The sequence below is a fragment of the Solanum stenotomum genome, chromosome 4, assembly GCF_019186545.1.
Source record: "Solanum stenotomum isolate F172 chromosome 4, ASM1918654v1, whole genome shotgun sequence".
Lineage (NCBI taxonomy): Eukaryota > Viridiplantae > Streptophyta > Magnoliopsida > Solanales > Solanaceae > Solanum > Solanum stenotomum.
The window spans coordinates 38,562,321-38,572,044 of NC_064285.1; positions in this window are offsets into that span (position 1 = coordinate 38,562,321).

The window sequence follows — 9,724 nt, forward strand, 5'->3', positions numbered from 1 at the left end:
AAATCATGTGTGTTGATGATTATGACATGATTTCCTTGTATGTGCATATTTTTGTGAAAATTCATGCTCAAGTTGTATTTTGAGTTTTCATGAATTTTGTTTGTCATGGTTGTAATTGCACCCATAGATGTTGTGTGATGTTGTCTTCATGAGAGTTGTAATGAGCATGCTTGATGTTGTCTTGTTAAAGAAATGTCTTGTTGATTCCTTAATATATATGGTGATGCTCATTGAATATGGGGAAATTAGTTCCTCCTATACTTATGAAAAGTAAAGAGTTTTGAGCATAGTGATTTTGTCGATTAAATTCCTATATGACATGATAATATGATGTTGTTGATATGACTGGTTGTTGTGCTACTAGTTTGAGTCATTGTCTCCCTAGAAAGAAGTCCAAGTGACATTCGTGGACGAATATTCCTAAGGGGGGAATATTGTAACACCCCGGAAATTCTATGACTTAAGTTAGAGCCTCACCTTATGAACAATAACTTAAAAATAGTTTAAATGATGCTTATAAACCTAAATTAATGCAATTGACTTGGTTTGGAAGAGTATAACTCTAAACGTCAAGAAATGACCATGACCTCCGGAAACAAGAGAAGAATGTGTTCTAGTGTGTCCTTAGATTTTGGGCAGGTTTAGGAGTGTCGTATGATGGTATAATCTTGTAAAAAGGTTTAAATTAGTTAAATATATGTTTATTGGCTGAAAACGTTCGAATACGACACCCCAGAGCCACCCTAAGGGGCACCGAGGAGGACCCCAACTTGGGCCAAGCAAGCTGCCAAGGCAGCTTCTAGATTGCACTTGGAGGGAATAGCTCCGCTCGCGGACTAGCTCCCCATTAGGAGCAAAAATTTAGTTCACGACGCGGTTGTGTCGTGGACTCTACTGTCTCAAAATTTAATTGCAAATATCTTAATTGAACAGCTCCAGTCCATAACGAAAATACATAAGTTCATAAATCAATTTTTTTTCATTAAAGAGTCCAACTAAGTGAGGGGTATTTAGGGTACTTTAGGGGATGTGTATATAATGATTTTTTAAGTAAATTTACCTCACTTTTATCACTCAAACACAAAACCCAAAAGATAAAACCTAAAGTTCCTCCTTCTCTCTACTCTCTCTCTTCTCAAGAACTTCATTAAAGAAGATTGGAACTTCAAGAAGAAGACCAACTCTCCAAGCTTTCAACTCGGATTTTCGTGGTTAATTCATCAATAAGGTATGGTTGCTTATCACTGATGGGAGTCTCACGTTTAGTAAGTCCGGCTCCCCACATGGGTTTCCTCATGTTTAGCTAGTCTGTAATACCTATGGTATGTGTTATATCATAAGATGGAAAACCCCACGTTTAGTAAGTTATGGTTTCTAGAAGCAATCTCCTTGACCCTTAGCTATGTGCCAACATAGGACTCTAGCTTAGTGGATCTACCTAGATAGCTATGTACGAATGGTTACACCATAGGCAAGTGTTAACCCTCTCTTTTCGGTGTGGGAGTAGAACACCGGATTCCATGTAGCTCTCATGGTCAATGTCGGTTATTACAATATTTCCCTAATGTAAATGTAAATCAAGGTATGAAAGGTGTGAACTCTTACTAGGGCTTTCTTAAGGGTTTCTACATTGTGTAAGGGAGGGTATGGGACTTCTCTTGCATATTGCCCTTGTGGGATCCTAAGAGATGGTTGTAGTAGTGTTCTCTTATGATTATGATGACTATGGCTTATGTATGTTGAAGCTATGTTATGTATAATCATTATGAATATGGTAAGTGATGATGAAATATGATCTTATGAATGTATACATGATGTAGGCTGCTTACTGTGATACTTGGCTTTGAATAGGGTTATGGGGTTCTATTCTTTGCATTGCACTAGTATTTCTTGGGTTGTCTACATGTTGGGATGATATTATGTTTGTTTGGACTATGATACTTAATTTTTGTGCATATTGGATTTACTTGGCAAAAAGCATGTTTTGAATAAAGTGTCCTTTTATGTATGTTTCAATAGTTTTTATGCATAGTAGCCATACTTAGTATGTTTGTGGTACTAACCCATATTTTGTCCTTTTTCCCAAACATTTAGGTTCGGGCCGTTGAGGATTCAAGCATACTTCTCAATACAATTGTAGTTGCTTCCCCAAGATGGTGAGTCCTCAAGTCCAAGGACAAGACCCTATGATCTAGCTTCTATGTTTAGTTCTTAGCTTATGTTGAAAGACATTGTTGTACTTTCCTATTTGAAGACTTCTAATTGATGTAAGGGCTAAGTCCCTTTTTTTATACTTCTATGTCTAGATGGTACATTGTGACGAAGTTAGATTCTGTTTTTCATATATGAAGTGAAGTTGAACTTACAAAGTGAAAGTTTTAAATTGTTCGTGATTTTATTCTATGATACATGCCATGACGAATGCTAACGGCTTGTATAAGACCTCTTCGAGGTCGAATACGCCGGTAACGACTAGGGGGTGCTCTAGGGTCGTTACTGGTAAAAGAGTTATTATTTTGTTTTTTTAAATACATTCAGTTATTATCTACTGTTTTCAAGATTTCTTTATAATACATCTTTATTGTTGGTTTTATATTGAACTGAGTTGACTATTTGTTAGTTTTAATATTTTTGAATAGCTTTGAGGATCCTTGAGTTTAGTTGACTTGAGATGAGGTGAGTAGGTTTTTTCATTTTTATCAGTTCAATCGTATTTCTGTGCTTTAGAAATCACCTTTAATGTTCTTACATTCCATGTACTGATGCAATTTGGCATGCATCTTTCATGATGCAGATACAATTAACAGAGTCATCAATAAGCACTATGTTGATACCACTTGCAGTTCTAGAGTTTCTTTGGTGACCCTCCTTGCTTCCGAAGGGTTCTCACAATTACTTTCAGTCATATTAGGATGTCGTGGGTTTTGTTCCGAATTCCATCATAGTTATTAGAGTCTTTATTGATAGACAGTAGTAGTTGAGGAGTCTTTTTCTCATTTACATAATTGATGTTTTAAAGACCGTAAGTTGAACACTACTGTTCATTTGAATATATTAAGTAAACTATTTTATTTATGATATTTTATGAGTTGAGCTTGTTTTGAGATTTTTTATTGTTGAGTAAGTCTTCCACTGAGAGTTAAGCCAGACCAAGGGTTCTTTGGGGAGAACAATGGTTCTCGAGTGCCGTTGGCTGATTTCACGTATTAGGACACTTTATCCAATACTAAATGCCAACGATAGTTAGTCAGTAATATAACCGAACTAAGTGAGTCGGGGTTGAATCCCACAGGGAGTGGTACGTGGTTAAGATTCAAGAGCAAGTACAAATATGTTCAAGTCAATCATAGGTAAATACATTTACGAATAAAGGCATAGTTCAAGTTAAGGGGTGACACAAGTGTCAAATAACAGGAGGGTTTTGATTGCAATTATCAACTACAACAACAACAAATAGCAAGAATAAACAACTAATGAGACGGGTTATTGGGATGTGATTGGATTATAGGCTAAGGTAGACAAATGGGTAATTGCAACTGATAGTAAATAGTTGTAAATCAGTGAATAAGCTAGACTTTAGTAGGGATAAACTTTCTCTCGAACAATTTATGCTGAATCAAGTTGGTTTCTCTCGAACACCAACAAGTAGCAATTAAGAACATCCTATGCTTTAGTCCATTCACTCTCTCTCGCAGAATGTGTGGAAAAAGGTTTAGGATTCACTCTCTCGAGCTGAACCCATGACAACCCAATACACACTGACCATCAATTTAATAATCTTGGTTTTAAAACCACTCTCTCGAGCAAGCCAAAAACACGAAGGTAGAGTTGCATTTGGAACTACAAACCATTAAATTAAACCACAATTACTGATTGAAATCACTTTTAAACAACATTTAAACTATCAATTAACAATACCCAGTAGCTAAATCAACCCATCATCACATAATCACACCCAAGAATTGGGGTTTTAGCTAGAGATCATTAAAATATAGAAATCGTTACCAAATTGTGTTTCCATCAACTAGGAAAGATTAATTTCGTATTTACAAAGGTCAAGGTTGAAGAATCTCAAAGACCCACTTCCAATTTCTCAAAAATGGAAATCCTTAAATCTTTAAAGCTATGGAAAAAATTGTCTCTAATCTCAGAGTTCTATTGGAAAACTGATTAGAAAATCTCTGTTCTAAAAAACTCCTTTAGTCTAAAATGAAAACTGATACTAAACTAAGAATTTAAAAAAGTATTTATAGTCGCCAAAAATATGTTGCAAAGGACTATTCCACGCAATAAGTCAGGATCGCCGATCAACTCGGCGATCTGGCCATTGGTCAGTTCCATTGCCTTTTTGATTTGTCCTTCAGCATCCTCAAGTTCTGTAACTTTGGGCGATCTAACACTGCATTGCGGAACCGTTCGGCGACACGCCAACTGCTACATTCTATCGCCGACTTGATTTTATCCTTCAGGGCTTGGTACACTAGAAATTTAGGTGAGATCATAACCATTCGGTGACTCACCCAATGAGTTAGGTGATCACCAGTCCTTCTCTTCTTCGTTCTTTCAGCTACCTTGTTCCTTTTTGCTCAATAGTGTCCATGCTTTGTTCCTCAATCCAATTACCTGGAAATTAAGGATTTACATCTGTTATTGGCACAAAATAAGCATTTGAGGACACTAAATATATTAAAATAAAGCAATAAATGAGTCCAAATTGTAGACTCATCAACACCCCCAACTTAAACGTTTGCTTGTCCTCAAGTAAATCTCAAGTTCAATAGTTCAAAAAGGATGTATACAATCATGAATGCACACAAAAAGACTCAACTTACGCATGGAAGTATCAATTGTGCACTCAAATATTCAAGTTGTGACTCACCATTATCAAATATTCTCAAGTTCACAATACTTGATTAAAATGCAAGTTCAAGCTTAACAAATGTACTCAAATGCCCTCACACAAAGAATGTTTCCATATTCACACACAATGGTTCAACAATTTAAAGCTCCGGAATCAAATGCAAACTTACACTCACAAAGATGAACACAATGTATGATTTCACCCATAGGTTTGCCCTTATTTTCCAACCGACAATTGTTTCAGCTCACTCAAGATCAAAAAGGTTAGTTGAAGTCTTGTGGGGGCTGAGTGAAAAGGTATGGTCATTAAGGCTCAATAGATGTAATCCTCATGAAATGTGGTGTGGACAACACTTTCTTTCCTTTTCTTCACCATTCTCATTCNTTTCTCTCCCCTTTTTAATATGGAGGGGTTCCATCCTTCTCCAAAACATGAGTCAAAGGGACTTCTTTGAACTTCTTGATTTACCTTTTCTTTTCACCACACCCCCAAGTTTGATATTCATACAAACAACAAATCATGAAGATTAAGGATAATGGATCAAGAAAGGTCACAATTTCATCAAGTTTCTTCCAAGAAAAGGGTAAGGCTCGAAAGGTGTTCAAGCGAAGTTCACACACTCACAAGGTAGGCCACAAAAAAGTTATAATGTCAAATTGTTTCACACTCTTCAAAGTTTCCTAAGATAATATCAAGAGATTGCATCACTTAGTCAACTGGACCAACGTGGCAAATTTGAGGTGTCATCACACAAGGTTCACAGTAAGCTTATCACACAAGGCATTGACACCAATGTCAAACAAGACTCCACACTTTCGCTAGTGTGCATTGTTTATCACAAGAGACTCAATTTGATAATGGGCTAGTCACAACGAGATGCAAAAAGTTTACATATTGGCTATGCAACTTCATTTGGCCTCATCGTAGCTGCACATTCAATTTTATTCGATTATGAGCACTATTCAAGTCATCGGTATTGATCAAGCCCGATACTCAAATTTGCAAGAGAACAACCACATTCAAACACAAATAAGAGGTGGCACAAAATTTTTTGGAAGGGTCCAAAAATTATTTACAATTAACACAAGGAGCCACAAGCTCAATAATCCACAAAAACAGTGCCAAAACACAATATATACCACAAAAACCCAAATGTACAAACAAAGCAATAATCACAAAAGGTGGGCCTCACTCCACCACAAACAAAAGTTATTTGTCCTCAAATACAATAAATAAAATATCCAATAGTCAAAGAAAAGAAGACAGAGAGGGAGGTAAAAAGGGGTCATGTCTACTCAGTCACTCTATCTGTCTGGGTATCAGTGCCCGGTGTATCATCTTGATATCGGGCCTCAATACCCAGAGTCATATCAGAAGGAGTGGGCCCACTAGGAGCTACCATGGATGTCTCTGTCTGCGATGTCTATATCACCAACTTCACAATCGTCTCCTCAACATCTGAAAATCTCCACATATGCTCTCCTCCTTTATATCTTATATGCTCATCGTTGGTCTCTGCCCCTGACTCATCAACTGTTGTAGCATGCCTATGTACATCTCCAGTGGTAGATGGAGGAATCTCTGAAGTCTCAGGAGCGTTCACATCATCAACGACCTCTAGTAATGAAGTGAAGTTAGTATACTTTAGATAGTCTACGTCCTTCCTCAAATTTGCTACTTCGGCTTTCAAAGCCGTAACCTCGAAGGTCTCCCCTGTCTGCTCTCACTAGTTTCAACTCTCATAATGAAAGTGTCAATGGAAGTCTCGAGGGGGTTAGTGCATCAATGATGGCACTCTCGATCATCCATGGGATGGGTGTCTCAAGTCGGGTCTCCCTCACATCAACTGAACGGGCCAGGTGACCCATCTTCAGGATCATCGCCTGAGTAATCTTAGTGAGCTGGGACGAGGTAGAGGCACTCGAGGCCTATGAAGAAGAAGAAGGGGAAGATGTACCTGAAGGCTCGAAGTTCGGAGTAGGTAAAAATGCCTCTGTAGGTATTGAATCAATATCCACCTCTGGGGATGTATCCACCAGAGCTACCTCCTCCTGTCAGCCTCCTGTCGAGTGTACTTGGCCTTAATGTGCCAGATGTTAGTGGAGGATGAAGGGGTCTCTGTATCTTTCGCATCATCCCGGGGTAGTCCAGCACGCCTTCACAACTCAGTGAAAAGGACCGAGAATGGTAGAGAAGTCTGCCTCTGCTTGGCTCTCATAGACATCTCTTGCTCAATAATAGGTCCCAAGTTGAGCCGCCTCTTTGCTAAGATAGACCCTAAAAAAGCTGCCTTCGCATGTCGGAGGATGGATTCCTTATGTGAAGGCATGATGGAGCTACTGATGAATACAAACCAATACCGAGAAGCTATATTCAAATCCTTCTTCTCGGTCTTGGCTCCCGCCTATATCCATCTCGGGATGATATCACAGAGAAGGGGAGCAAGCCAACCCTTCAAGTCATCCAGGGACTGAGCTGTAGCCAAGCCCTCATAATCGTTCTTGAACCCTGTGGCTCTCTCAGGGGCAGCGTGTATGATATCACTACAACATCCAACTTCCACACCTTGAACCACGAACGACTTAACCAATCTGAACTCGCTGGACTTCTTTTTGCTCTTCGGAACCAAGTCACCATACGTTGTGTAGAACTCCCGGACCCTTGAAGAAATATAGGGGCCTCGAGGCCTGGTGAAAATCTGGATTCTGTACCACTCCAGTATCTCCCTCACACTAGAGTATCTTCCCTCTAGGCCCTCCGTGGACAACAGTTTCTCCTCCAGAATAGTTCACAATCCATCACCATTTAACCTGCTCAGAAGCCTGGGAGGAGGGACGACTAGTAGCACAGGAGCCACAGGAGGTGCTGAAATTGGCACTGAATCTGCTGGGGTGGAAACTGGAGGGACTCTAGCTAAGTCAGGGCGATATCTGGCACGGATCTCAACCCACAGGGACTGCAAGGGTTGGTCATCCTCCGGCTCAGATAGTGCAGTATAGGATCCCTCATTATGAGAGTTGAGCTCTGGTGCCTCAGATACGGGACTCTTTCCTTTGACATTTCCTCTCTTTGGACATTTTGTTCTTCCCTTTTTAGGAGGATTTGCTTCCACTTCATTTATCACAATACCCCGCGCTCTTTTGCGGGGTGGCATGTCGAGGTTTGTCCTTGCCATAACTTCAAAACAACTGGAAAAGTTAGAAATAATTCAATCAAATGCACAGAAAAACAGTTGCAGACAGAGTCGCCGAACCGGTCGGCGAGTCGCCTAATCTCTTCGGCCAGCAAGAACTAGCCCGCTAAAAGTTATAGTCCAATTAAGGGTCAGGGGTGCAAACAAAGGGCGATGAAGAAAGACCTTCGGCGAGTCACCGAGTGCACTTGGCGAACTCATGCTTCTCGGTGAAAGTTATAGAACCATTTTAAAGGTAAAACATAAAATTAAAGGTGATATGGGGCAATTCGGTGAACCGCCGAGTGGTTCTGCGAGCTCGAACCAGTTGGCAAAACTACCCAACGTGCCTACTTTCAACCCAACTTCCCAAATTCAACCCCGCAGTCCCCAAAAACAAAATCAAAACATGCACTTCTACAATTGAACTAAAACCCATTTCACCCAATCCCTCGGGATACTCAGACTTCTCCCGATTTGGCCAAATTTGGCCATTTGATGACGTTTGCCCTGAAGAATGACGTCAACCGCTCCATCATTGGGCAAAATACATCATTTGGCACAAATGAGGCTACTTTGATTTCACCCGACTAGACCCATTAACATGAAAGCGCAACCCCACAAATTTTAACCAATTTTAGGGCACAAAATCATATGAATTCAACAATAAAGGCATTACAAGCAATATTATCAAATTAAACTAGGGATTTTAGCATACGAACACTATCAGAGATGCCCAATACACATCACTATGATAAAATCATTGCAAAAGAGTACAAATTTTTTAATTAGGATTTGTGGTTCAGAAAACCAACCTTAGGTGTGAGTTTGGGACGTTCAAATGTGAGGGAAAGTGAAAGAGTTATAAAGTTTAAACCTTTGGCCTTTAAAAACCGTCTAGTTCTCACCAATTCGGCAACATTAGTTTTACTCGCCGATCCACTCTGTGAGACGCCGTGTTGTAACTTACCTCATTGAGTTTTACAGAACCTTCAGTTAATATGGAGGTCCAAATGGCGGACTAAATCAGGATCACCGACCTAGTCAGCGATTTGCCAATCAGCTCCTGGGCTCGCTGAGTTTTACAGACTCCGACTTCTTCAGTGAGTCGCCGACTAGACTTTTGGCTCGCCAACATGCACTTTTCAAATACCTTCCACACTTTGACCTGCACAATCAACACACCATTATTTCAAACTTAAAAAGAGCGAAAAATAAAACTTGGGTTGCCTCCCAAGAAGTGCCTAAGTTAACGTTGCGGCACGACACAAGTCCACACTCAAACCTCATTCTTGCGGTTAGCCATAGTATCACTAGGCAAACCCCCTTGTTGTCTCGGGTTTAAATGAGACAAGATATGACTTATTTGGGTCTCCAACTGCTTGATCGATACTGAATGGGAGGTAACCGTTTGGCTCAGGGTCGACACATCTTCTTTCATTTCTTTCAAAATTTTGTCAAACCCCTGAACTTTGTTTAGGATACGAAAAAGCATATCCTTAGACCGGCAACCCTCAGAATCCTTTGAATTTGGGAGGCACATATAAATCCTTCTCTCCATCCTTCCCATTGGGATTTTTGTCCCTCCATTCTTGGTCACGATTCTTCTAATCTGTAGTGACTCAAAAAATAATAGGTTAAGCTAGAGCCTAATATGTGTGTGTTTGAGTTTGGAAAGTGGTTTGATGTGG